This window comes from Macaca mulatta, chromosome 15, assembly GCF_049350105.2.
Source record: "Macaca mulatta isolate MMU2019108-1 chromosome 15, T2T-MMU8v2.0, whole genome shotgun sequence".
In the NCBI taxonomy this organism is placed as follows: Eukaryota; Metazoa; Chordata; class Mammalia; order Primates; family Cercopithecidae; genus Macaca; species Macaca mulatta.
The window spans coordinates 50,717,169-50,730,855 of NC_133420.1; the positions used below are offsets into that span (position 1 = coordinate 50,717,169).

The window sequence follows — 13,687 nt, forward strand, 5'->3', positions numbered from 1 at the left end:
AGAAGTTCAGTAACTTAGTCAAAGAGCCAGTAAAGAACAGTGATGGAATTTGAACCGAAGCCTCTCTATCACCAGGCACTGCCTCCCAACAAGTCATAGGATTTGCAAAGCATTCAGCACATAGAAAGGACTCAATAAATTAATGCTTGAGACTAACCAAAATCAGAAGTAGTCGGCAAAATTGGAAGTGGGTTTAAACTGTTATGATACATCCATATCATAGAATACTACTCAACCATGCAAAATGGTGTTGTAGAAGAAGGTACTGACACAGAAAGATGTTCCTGATATTTACTGAGTGAGGGAGCATACCAAAGAGTATGCATAGTATAATCCTATTTGAGTACAGTCAGCCTTCTGTATCAGTGGGTTCTGCTCTGCACCCACGGATTCAACCAATCCCAGATCAAAAATATTTTAGAAATGGCCGGGCGCAGTGGCTCATGCCTATAATCCCAGCACCTTGGAAGGCCAAGTTGGGCAGATCACTTGAGTCCAGGAGTTCGAGACCAGCCTGGCCAACATGGAGACACCCCATCTCTACTAAAAATACAAAAATTAGCTGGGCTGCCAGGCAAGATGGCTCATGCCTGTAATCCTAGCACTTTGGGAGGCCAAGGCGGGTGGATCACCTGAGGTCAGGAGTTCGAGACCAGCCTGGCCAACATGGCAAAACCCCATCTCTACTAAAAATACAAAAATTAGTCTGGTGTGGTGATGGACACCTGTAATCCCAGCTACTTGGGAGTCTGAGGAAGGAGAATCACTTGAACCCGGGAGGTGGAGGTAGCAGTGAGCCAAGATCACGCCACTGCACTCTAGCCCGCACGACAGGAGCGAGGCTCCATATCAAAAAGAAAAAAAAGAAAAAATTAGCTGGGTATGGTGGCAGGCACCTGTAATCTCAGCTACTTGGGAGGCTGAGACGGGATGAATTCCATGAACCTGGGAGGTGGAGGTGACAGTGAGCCGAGATCACGCCACTGCACTCAAGCCTAGGTGACAGAAAGAGACTCCATCTCAAAAAATAAAAAATAAAATAGAATAAATAAATAAAAGGATGGCCTTGTCTAAACATATACAGAGTTTTTTGTCATTATTCCTTAAACAATATGGTATAACAACTATTTACATAGCCTTTACATTGGATTAGGTATTAAAAGGAATCTAAAGATAATTTAAAGTATATGGGAGGATGTGCGTGGGATATGTGCAAATACTACACCATTTTATCTAAATAAGGAACTTGAATGTCTGTGGATTTTGGTTCTAGAGCCAGTGCCTCATGGATTCGAAGGCACAGTGGTAGATCTATTGTCTGGCCCTATAGATAGATGTGTACACACACACACACACACACACACACACACACACACACACTACAGAAAAATACACCAAAATGTCAACAACAAATTTATCTTTGTGATGAGATCGAGGGCGGGTTTTGTATTTTTCTTTTTGGATATCATAATTTCAAGTTTCAATAGTAACTCTGGCACATCTGATCTTGGATGATCACACTAAACACCACTGGGAGACTACACAGAGAGAGGGTGTGTGGCAAGGATAACAGCTTGTTTTATTTTGCCTTTTAAAACAAAAAGTCTCGTGAGTGATTTCAGTGGATCTCAGTCTTTCGTGCCACCAGTCTAGAACACTATTAATTCCAAGAGTCCAGTGAGTGAAATGTGGAAGGAATTAGGGCTTCCCGAAACCAGGATTTTTGAAGATCCTAAGGAGAGTCGCTCAACGTCACTCATCGTTTGTTTCTGTTGGATGCTTGGGAGCCTGTTTATTTCTGGTGAATCCATTTTCCTGGTCAGCTGACCATGTGGGGGAAAAAACAGAGAAATAGGCCACGAGAGCTCTGTGCGCTTCTTTATCCTTGATGTCACTACTGTGAAAGGCTTAGGGGTCCAGAAGCGCACAGTTGTCTCAGACCCCAAGCTGAAGTAAAAGAGGCAGATTCATTGAGTGTAAGGGGTACCCCTGTGGCTGCACAGTGGACCTCATCACTTTTCCAACCTCTCTGACCTTCCAGCCGGGCTCTCAGTTACCAGCAGATGCAGACATGTGGAAGGTCTCTCGCTGAGCTTCCTGAGCATTTTTTTTAACTTTTTTTTTTTTTTTTTTTTTTGAGACAGAGTCTCGCTCTGTCACCCAGGCTGGAGTGCAATGGCACAATCTCGGCTCGCTGCAACCTCCGCCTCCCAGATTCAAGCAATTCTCCTGCCTCAGCCTCCTGAGTAGCTGGGATTACAGGCACGCCCCACCATGCCTGGCTAATTTTTGTATTTTTAATAGAGACGGGGTTTCATATTGGCCAGGCTGGCCTTGAACTCCTGTCCTCATAATCCGCCCGCCGTAGCCTCCCAAAGTGCTGAGATTACAGGCGTGAGCCACTGTGCCCGGCTGCTTCCTGAGCATTTTGCAAGGTAATTGTGTTTTCAGAAGCCTAGGTTGGCCATCAGGAAAACAGAACACTAGGAAGAGCACAGCTACTGTCGTCAGAGTGAATCGACATTTTCACTCTCAGGGACTAGCTGCATGACCGTGGACCAGCTTCTTATCCTCTTCTGAATTTCATGTCCTCCCTGTAATGTGGGGATAAGAATGGGTTGTTGCAACTCCTAAGTGAGATAATCTACGTAAGATTCTTTGGCTTCCCCTCTGCTGCAGCCTGATATCAGTAGGTTTTCACACGTGGCCGTTACTGTCCCATCAGCCGGTTTTCAGACTGACTGCCTAAGGTAGGAAATGCTACTGGAACCCTTATTAACTGGGTTCTTGACAAGCAGGAGGTTGTAGTCATAGGTGGAGATGCCGTGGCTTACCCCAGAGTTAAGAGACAACTCAGGCCGGGCACAGTGGCTCACGCCTGTAATCCCAGCACTTTGGGAGGCTGAGGCGGACAGATCATGAGGTCAGGAGCTCAAGACCAGCCTGGTCAACACGGTGAAACCCCATCTCTACTAAAAATACAAAAATTAGCCAGGTGTGGTTGTGTGTGCCTGTAATCCCAGCTACTTGGGAGGTTGAGGCATGAGAATCGCTTGAACCCAGGAGGTGGAACTTGCCATGAGCCAAGATCACACCACTGCACTCCAGCCTGGGTGACAGAGCCAGACTCTATCTCAAAAAAAAAAAAAAAAGAGACAACTCAAACTAAAGCCACTTTTGAGGTATACCTCCTTGTTAACCAAGTACAACATAGTTACTATAAAAACTGTCTGGCTAGATAATAGAGATACTCAGTTTTTGTATCCTTCCTTACTCAGCCAACATCAAGAACATCTTCACGTCGGGACCCACTCTTCTACATTATTTTGCATGGTTGAGACACCATTCAGTCGCAGTACATGAAAAAAAACAAAGGCAAAATAAAACACCATGTCATACTTATTGTCACATCCTTTCTCCACGTAGCCCTTCTGATCATGCCCAGTTATGTGCTTCTGAGACTAGATAGGCCAGCGGTGGCTCAAAAACCTTGAGACAGCCCCCACTCAGCTGTGCGCCCACCCCTCTGCCTCAGCCCTTATTCTGCCAACTCAGGAACAGCACAGACGGCTTTGACCAAACGTAACGCAGTCACCTTGGAACACAGTGTGAAGCTAAGGCCACAGGACAGAGTGAAACCATGTTCTAAAATACAGCAGATTTTTAAAGAACAGCCAGGCAGGGTTGAAGGCAGGGAGAGGGACTGGTCAGGAAATGCCAGTTTAAAGTTAGCTCTGACCTATTAATCAGCAGTGGGACAATGATGCGGTGGGGGGTGGGAAGGCCGGACATGTGCTCGCGCCAGATTTATGGGCCCAGAACAAAGGATGGCCTGCTCGTTCAGAGAGTTTCTTTCCCTTTTCCTCTAGCAAAACGAGGACATTGTTTGATAAGCCAAAAAGAACAAATATTCCAAAGACTGAGGTCATTTCCAGAGATGCAACCAGTCCTGGTGGGGATCCGTACACTCTGGGGTGAAGACGAATCCTGCAGGGGGTTCTCGGACCAGCGCAGTGGGTGCATGTCATGAAACAGAAACCACAGGCCCCTCCCCTGCACTCTCGAAGAAGCTGGGGCCACCTGCCTGAGGCCGCTCTGAAGGTCTCTGAGCTGCTCAGCAGAGCTCCTTGGGATAAGTCCAGAAGCTTTTCCGTGCAGACTGAACACACACTCCCTGCCTCTGTCCAGGCTCTGCAGGCTTTTCGGGGAAGGTCCTCCTGAGGGTGACTGCCTAGGATGCCGTTGATGTCAGCTTCCTCTCCATCCAGAAGAGAGTCTTGTTTCAACAGCGGGTCTCATGTCATCAGATTAGGAGAGAAGGGAAAAGTGATTAGAAAGGAAAGAAAGGAGAAAGTGCTCAGCCAGGCAGCTGGATGACAAAAGAAGCCAAACTCGTGGAGAGGAGGTACCGACTCTGCCTCTCAGAACCTTTCAGAGTTTGGGAACTGACTATCTGTGACTTCCCAGCCCTCCTTTCTTGGGGTTGCCACCTTTCACCAGGCTCTGGTTGCCTTATACCTGGCTGGAACTTCCAGAGGAGTCACTTTGACACCTGTCTTGCTTTCCTCCAACCCAATATCCACACGGTCCACACAGCCCACCGCCAACTGGGATGAACTTTTTTTTTTTTTTTTTTTTTTTTTGAGACAGAGTCTCGCACTGGAGTGCAGTGGTGCAATCTTGCCTCACTGCAACCTCTGCCTCCCAGGTTCAGGTGATTCTCCTGCCTCAGCCTCCTGAGTAGCTGGGATTACAGGCACCCGCCACCACTCCTGGCTAATTTTTTGTATTTTTAGTAGAGACGGGATTTCACTATGTTGGTCAGGCTGGTCTCAAACTCCTGACCATGTGATCTGCCCGCCTCAGCCTCCCAAATTGCTGGGATTACAGGCGTGAGTCACCACACCCAGCCCTTGGGACGAACTTTCTAATTCTAATCTAATTCTAATCTAGATAGCTAACCATGTCCCTCCTGGCTAAAACACATTTAATTGCTCTCCAATGTCTTCAGAAAAGATGTGCAGAAACCTCAGCCTGACAACAGGCCCTTCATGTTGTGGCCACATCTGTCTTTCCAACTCACGTGCCATCTCTTCCCAGCCCTCACTGCAGCCTTTAGACCCATATAATTATTTTCTCCTCCCTAAACATGACATGTTCCTCCTGGAAAAATTCTGGCCATTCTTTAAGACCTAAGTTCCGATGTTATGTCCTCTGTGGTAATAACCTACTGTATGTTGCTAACCAACTCACACACTGGCTGGGTTCTCCACTTCTTTGCCTGGGGTCCGGTGCATGTGTTCACTCTGCTAATAATAATAATAGCCTACACTAGTTAATTGAGGGGTCAGTTGAAGGCATGAATTCGTTGAATGACTGCCTGAATGAATGAATAATGATCTACTAGACACGATTAGCCCTAAGGCATGTGGAGACCCATGCAAATGTTTTCTGTGGGGTCCCTGTATATATAAACAATTTGAGTGACCTAAAATCAACGTTTAAGCACCATTCTGATCACCCAACTTCCTGTGATACTGCAAAAGAAATACTCTGTGGCTGGAAGAAAAGATCCTTTCTCCCAGCAGCCCTTTTGGAATTGGGCCTGGTCAGGGGTCCCTGAGACAATCTCATAGGTGTAAACCTTAGAGGTCTCCTAGGGCATCTGGTTGACCCCCTGTACTAAGAAGCGAATTGAAGAGCATTCCAAAGGAGAGAAAACAGGGACTGGGGATGACACGGTGGAGGTTGGGCCTAGAGCACCCTGTCTGGTTGGCACTACTGGCCTTGGCCAGTCTCGATCACTGGAAAGGCTTAGAAGATGTTAAGGACAGCATTCTAAAGTACAAGACCCCTTCAAGACCAGCCTGGTCAGCATGATGAAACCCCATATCCACTAAAAAATACAATAATTAGCCAGGCATGACGGCGCACGCCTGGAATCCCAGCTACACGGGAGGCTGAGGCACGAGAATCACTTGAACCCAGGAGGCAGAAGTTGCAGTGAGCCAAGATCACACCACTGCACTCCAGCCTGGGCGACAGAGCAAGACTCTGTCTCAAGAAAAAAAATTAAATAAATAAATAAAGTGCAAGACCCCTGAGGCCCAGGACCTAAGGCAGGTGCTCCACTTGCCTGGGTGGTACTGCTCCCAGATAACCATGTGATTATATACTTCTTCATTCAACAAACATTTACTGAGCTCCTACTATGGACTAGGTACTTTATTAGAAGCTGAAGTCACATATTCATAGTTATTTATTGCTATGAGTTAACACGTTATCTCTGCCAAGCAGTGAACTTAATAATAACACACTGAGACCTGCACAGTACAGGAGCATAGCTATCATCTGGCCCATTAGGAAACTGAGCCAGAGAGGGGCTGTCATACCTTCCATGAGCATCTAACCACATGCCTACTCCTGGGTGTGGTTAGAAATGCAGCAAAGAGGTTTCTGAAAGAAAGCAAAAGACAATCCATTGATTTCACTTCCAAAAATAAACCAAATCGTGAGGAGAGAAAGAATAATGACTTAAAGCCTATTCTGAGATTCAACAGATGATGGAAATAATGACTAAAATCATCCAAATGACTTTACACTGGGCTTTCAGTAATGGCAGCAGCAAAGCTACTCAAGCCTCTCAGAGTAGAGCTGTGGAGATGTACAGCCACCCAAGGGCCGGAAAGGACAATGGCTTCAACTTCTCTCCCTGAGCCTCTATTTCCCCATCTGTAGACCAGCCCTTCGCATGCTGATCAGGACCCCCATGTGTTGTTGTGAGATTACAATGATAGTAAAGATCATGAACAACCTGTATGCACTCAAAGCGCCTGCCCTGGGTTGCTCACTAATAACGAAGAAGACGAAGGGTTAGTGCGTGGCTTTCTCTCCTCACCAAAAAAAAAAAAGGGATGGGTTTTTGCAATGTGGGTTTTTATGAAAGGAGAGAAAAAAACAGAAGAAATACATCTCTCCTCAAACTAACTCTGAAGCTTTCTAGGGTTAACACCCCACCAGCTTTCTTGGTTTTTCCCTGTGCTCGCTGTTCACTTTTATACACACACACACACACACACACACACACACACACACAAATCCCCCCACAGCCTGACCCCTGAACATCCCAACCTCTAAGTCATGATTCTCAACCCAGAGCAACTGTGTCCCCTACAAAACATCTGGCAGCGTCTGGAGACATTTTAGGTTGTCACACCTAAGGGGCAGAGAGGGTGGCTTGTTACTGGCATTAGTAGGTAGAGGCCAGGGATACCACTAAACATCCTATAATGCCCAGGGCAGTCCTTACCACAATGAATTATTCAGCCAAAACACTCAATAATGCCGAGGTTGGAAAACTCCACTCTAAGCCTTTGTTTATGCTGTTCCTTCTATGAAAAGTGTTCTCTTCATTGCTCTTCTTATTTAAATTGGGCCAAGTGCGGTGGCTCACACCTGTAATCCCAGCACTTTGGGAGGCTGAGGTGGGTGGACCACCTCAGGTCAGGAGTTCGAGACCAGCCTGACCAACATGGTGAAACCCCATGTCTACTAAAAATACAAAAAAAAATTAGCAAGGCATGGTGGCGGGCACCTGAAATCCCAGTTACTCAGGAGACTGAGGCAGGAGACTTGCTTGAACACAGGAGGCGGAGGTTGCAGTGAGCTGAGATCGCACCCCTACACTCCAGCCTGGGTAACAAAAGCAAAACTCCATCTCAAAAAAAAAAAAATGCTACCCCGCCAGAGAAAGGAAAAGCACCCTCATATGCTGCTGGAGTATGTATAAGCCAATGTAACCTTTTTGATAATTTGGCCAAAGTTAACAGAATTATAAACACCCATACGCTTGGAACAAGTCATTTCATTGCTCACACAAAGTCCTATGCACAAGGATGTTTATTGCAGCACTGTTTGTGATAACAAAAGACTAAACACAACCTAATCGATCCCTTTAGGAGTGGTCAGTAGCTTTAAATTATAAAGCTTGTATACAAAACAATTATCTGCAAGCCCTTAAAAGGAGTGAGGTCATTTCAAAGGGGTCAATAGGGAAAGATTGCTGAGATACACTGTTGAACAAAAATAGTAATGTACAGGACAATCTTATTAATATGTACCATTTGGTGAATAAGTAAAAGGAATATTCATACATATGTTTTTATAACTATATATATAGAAAATATCTATAAGCCTGTATAAAAGAGTGTTAACAGTGGTTGCCTTTGTTGGGGGGAAGAACTTGGTCATACAATTAGAGGATTTAGTTGTCATTTCATTATCCTTCAGACTTTTTGGATTTTTTAAACCATATGCACGCATTTCTTTTTGGTTGAGGAAAGAAGATTTCATTTAAAAATGCTTGTGCTTGCTCCAGCAGCACATATATTAAAATGAGAACAATACAGAGAAGATTAGCATGACCCCTTTGCAAGGATGACATGCAAATTTGTGAAGCCTCCCATATTTTGGGGGTTTAATTCCTGGGTGATGAAGTCATCTGTAAAACAAACCCCCATGGCATGAGTTTATCTACGTTAACTAACCTTCACATGTACCCCCAAACCTAAAACTAAAGCTAAAAAAAAAAATTAGGAATATGTCTTTATCATCTTGGATTAGGTAAGGATTTTTTCTTTTTTTTTTTTTTTGAGACGGAGTCTCGCTCTGTCGCCCAGGCTGGAGTGCAGTGGCGCGATCTAGGCTCACTGCAAGCTCCGCCTCCTGGGTTTACGCCATTCTCCTGCCTCAGCCTCCTGAGTAGCTGGGACTACAGGCGCCCGCCACCGCGCCCGGCTAATTTTTTTTTTTTTGTATTTTTAGTAGAGACGGGGTTTCACCGTGGTCTCGATCTCCTGACCTTGTGATCCGCCCGCCTCGGCCTCCCAAAGTGCTGGGATTACAGGCGTGAGCCACCGCGCCCGGCCGGTAAGGATTTCTTTAATAGTACACAAAAAGAACTAACCCTTAAAAATTTGACATACTATTTTTTATTAATATTGAGAACTTCTTCCATAGAAAGAGACCGTGAACAGTAAATGGTTGAGCCACATACTCAGAGAAGAGATTCACAGTTGATAAATCCAACAAAAGTCTTGCATTTATAATATATAAAAATAGTCAATATAATTTTTGAAAGTGAGAAAAAGACTTGAACAGACACTTTACAAAAAGGATATTCAAATGGCTAGCACTCATACGGAACGATGCTCAAAATCATTAGTCACCAAGAAAATGCAAAATAAAACCATGATGGAATATCTCTCCTCTCCTGCCAGAATTGCTAAAATTAAAAAGTCTGAAAATTCCCTCTATATTCATTTCTCATACATTGCTGGTAGAAGAATAAAAAGGTACAACCACTTTGAAAGTCCTTTGACAGCATCTACAAAAGCTGAACCTTCCAACCTTACCTCCATAAACCTTCCCTGATTTACACAGATTTTCCTTCTGATAACCCCTGTAATCTATGTATGTGTTTACTAGTGTTTAAAATCTGCTGTAAGTTCCCAAACTTTCATTGGTTCTATTTAACTGGGATTTGCTGAGCACCTACTCTAAATCAGAAACTTGGGAATCTTACTGGGATTAAAGAGAGGACCTGTTTTACAGATCCTTTCCTGCAGGAGCTCATAGACCAGATGGAATTGAAGATACACATACAAAGTAAGAGATAGGCTGGGCGCGGTGGCTCACGCCTGTAATCCCAACACTTTGGGAGACCGAGGCAGGTGGATCACCTGAGGTCAGGAGTTCAAGACCAGACTGGCCAACATGGTGAAACCCTGTCTCTACTAAAACCACAAAAATTATCTGGGTGGTGGCAGGCACCTGTACTCCCAGCTACTCAGGAGGTTGAGGCAGGAGAATCACTTGAACCTGGGAGGTGGAGGTTGCAGTGAGCCAAGATCGCACCACTGCACTTCAGCCTAGGCGACAGAGTAAGACTCCGTCTCAAAAAAACAAAAAACAAAAAACAAAAACAAAGTAAGAGACAAACACCTCTTTAACCTTCTCTTCCCAACTAACTTCTACTTTTCAATCCCTGTGGCATACTTCTTTCATATTCTCACAGTGCCTGAATCTACAATGACCCAAAGTAGAAACTGAGTAAAACTCTGTTGAACCGATCCAATTGATGTATGTTCACAGACAGCAAGAAAGATTTGGGCTAGGTAAAAAGAATAGATTTTGGTCACTGACAGCTTCCATCAGGCTTATTTAAAACCTAGCCCCACACTGGCCAAAATTTTATATCTATTAGCTAATCCCATTCTCACAGCAACCTGTGGAGCAGGTGCTATTATCGCCATTTGACAGATGAGAAGCTTGAGGTCAAGACAGATTATGTTATTTGAAGACAGATTATGTTATTTGCCAAGGTCACATGCTCAGGAACTAGCAAGGCTGGGAGCCAAACTCCAGTTAAACTCTCATTTTAAATTTTGGTTCTTGCTACTACATTGCATGCATCAGAAACAGCCTAATACCACTCCAGAGAGGTGTGACTCTAAATTTCTCTCTGGCTTTGGACTTTTACACGTGTTTTTATTCCCCTGAAATACTTATGCAGCCCCATCTTTTATTCTCTTCTCCTGTCCTCCCTTTTTATGGGCAGCACCTCTTCCTCCTTCCTTAAATCTCCGCTTTAATTTTAGTCTTTCCAGAAGGCCTTTTCTGATATCCTGGACAGGTTTCAATGCCATGGCTGTGAACGACCCAAGCACCTTGTACCTTTCACAACCTATGATGTCATTAATTGTTTAAAGGTGACTTCCCTTCTAGGCTGTGAGCTGCTGTCTTTCCTGTTCATTGCTGAATTCCCAATGCTTTGCACATCGTAGTGTTTCATTATATATTATTGAATGAATGTAAGAATTCATTCAATTATGTAATTATTCATTCAATTACTTTATATTCATAGAAAGTAAAAGCATTCTTCCAGGTCTAAGTTTGACCCTATTTTCCCCAGTTCTGTCTACCAAGCAGCAGTAACCCAGGGTTAAAAAGGGAATGACTATATAGTCAGATGGATTAAGACTCATAGAGCCTCATCCTATTCTGAGACTTACTTGGTGAGAACTTTCCTCTCCTTTATGTAATTCAGCTCCACCAATTTTACAATAGCACCAGCATACTAGATTGCTTCTATACGCATACCTGGCACCACCTTGCTCTGCTACTCTCAAAAGAGTTGGTTATGCCCACAATCAACCTATGCTAGGAAGTCAGTTTTGCCTACATCCATCCGCATTCCCAGTTATGAGAGGTCAGCTCCTATGACCTTTGTATGGTTCGGTGGAAATTTCTGTGGCTGGAAGGTGATGCATGGTGATGAAAGTAAAACTCATGAATGACAAGCATATGACCACTAACAATGTCCTGGTATGCTTTCTTATAATTTTCAGTGGTTCTGAGCTATTTTCATTTAGTGCTGCCTGATCTGCCACATCAACTTTGGTCCAGTTGCTCTTGGAAACCTCAAATTTCGTATGGTGTTGCAGTTTTGAAAAAAGTTCTCTGGGAAAAACAATTAGAATTACATTATTGGCATTCCATTAAAAATCTGCCTTGTAAATAATTAAGGATGCCAGAGGCCATACGGCCTCACCCAGACAGCATCACTGTCGGGTGGTCATGCAATTCATGCTTAACAGCCCCTAATTATGGAGATCTCACTACCTGCGAGACAGTGCATTCCATATCTCACAGTCTTAATTGGGAGAAAGTTGTTTGTTATTTTAGTAAAAATCTGCCATGCTGCAACTTTCTCCCATCAGGTTGATTCTGTCTTCTTCATAAATGTCTAATCCTCTTCCATACGACAACTATTACATATAATGAAGGATGAAAGAAATGATTAGAATTGCTATGTAAAAATTGAAAACTTTAATAAGCAAAAACGATTAACCAAAACAAACAAGCAAATGACCATGAAGAAGTTTAACCGATACACTGGGGGAAAAATGTATGTGTAACATACATAAGAGATAAAGTGTCATTACACCTACAAAAACTTACACAAATGTGTTCAACAGAAAAATGGGCAAAAAGTATTAACTGGAAATTCATAAATTAAGAAATACAATGGTAGGCCAAGCATGGTGGCTCATGCCTGTAACTCCCACACTTTGGGAGGCCGAGGCGGGCGGGTCATTTGAGGTCAGGAGTTCAAAACCAGCCTGACCAACATGGTGAAACCCCATCTCTACTAAAAATATAAAAATTAGCTAGGCGTGGTGGCAGGTGCCTGTAATCCCAGCTACTCAGGAGGCTGAGACAGGGGAATCACTTGAACCTGGGAGGCAGAGGTTGCAGTGAGCCGAGATCCTGCCCTTGCACTCCAGTCCAGGTGACAGAGTGAGACTCTGTCTCAATAACTAACTAAATAAATAAATAAGAAATAAAATGGTACTAAACATATGAAAGAATATTCAGGCCGGGCACAATGGCTCATGCCTTTAATCCCAACATTTTGAAACCAAGGTGGGTAGATCACCTGAGATCAGGAGTTCGAAACCAGCCTGACCAATGTGGTGAAACTTTGTCTCTACTAAAAATACAAAAATTAGCTGGGTGTGGTGGCATGCGCCTGTAATTCCAGCTACCCAGGAGGCTGAGGCAGGAGACTCGCTGGAACCCAGGAGGCAGAGGCTACAGTGAGCCAAGATCATACCACTGCACTCCAGCCTGGGTGACAGGGCAAGACTCTGTCAAAAAAAAAAGAATATTCAAATGCACCAAGGTACTATAAAAATATAAATAAAAACAAGATCATCAGAGTGTGTAAATTGATTTAATCTTTCTGCAGGACAGTTTAATAATATGAAAATTTTAATTGTGTAACTATTAAATCTAGAAGTTTTACTCCTAGAAATTTATCCTAAGATAATTAGCCAAATGAACAATGATACAAGTTAAGGATATTGATCTAATTGTTCGTTTGTAATAGCAAATATATTCAACAATTAAATTTCTTTTTTGGGGGGCGGGGGGGTGGGGATTGGAGTCTCACTCTGTTGCCCAGGCTAGAGTACGGCACAATCTTGGCTTACTGCAGCCTCCAGTTCCCAAGTTCAAACAATTCCCCTGTTTCAGCCTCCCATGTAGCTAGGATTACAGATGTGAGCCACCACACCTGGCTAATTTTTGCATTTTTAGTAGAGATGGGATTTCGCCACGTTGGCCAGGCTGGTCTCAAACTCATGACCTCAGGTGATCCGCCTGCCTTGGCCTCCCAAAGTGCTAGGATTACAGGCAGGAGCCACCCAACAGTTAAATTTCTATTAATAGGAAATTGGTTATATAAATTATGGTCAAAACATACAATGAAATTCTAAATAGCTATTAAATATGATGACCTAGTTGATACAGAAATGTGTCCATTACATAGTGTTGAGTGATTAAAAAAGTAATATTACACCTTCTGTATTTGTCTGCTTTCACGCTGCTGATAAAGACATACCCAAGACTAGATAATTTATAAAAGAAAGTGGTTTAATGGACTTAACAGTTCCACATGGCTGGAGAAGCCTCACAATCATAGCAGAAGGCAAGGAGGCACAAGACACATCTTACATGGATGGCAGCAAGCAAAGAGAGAGCTTGTGCAGGGAAACTCTCATTTTTAAAACCATCAGGTCTCGTGAGACTCATTCATTATCACAAGAACAGTGCAGGAAAGATC

At 43.7% G+C, this 13,687-nt stretch overlaps 1 long non-coding RNA gene and 1 other non-coding gene across 3 annotated transcripts in view; one reads left to right on the forward strand and one right to left on the reverse strand.

Moving 5' to 3' along the window:
- The window catches only part of LOC144334854 (uncharacterized), a 179,471-nt gene that overhangs the window by 64,779 nt on the left and 101,005 nt on the right, over positions 1-13,687 (reverse strand). The window lies entirely within an intron of this gene.
- LOC114672963 (U6 spliceosomal RNA) lies at positions 8,365-8,471 on the forward strand. The gene has a single exon (XR_003723477.1). It is a non-coding gene; the product is annotated as a U6 spliceosomal RNA (small nuclear RNA).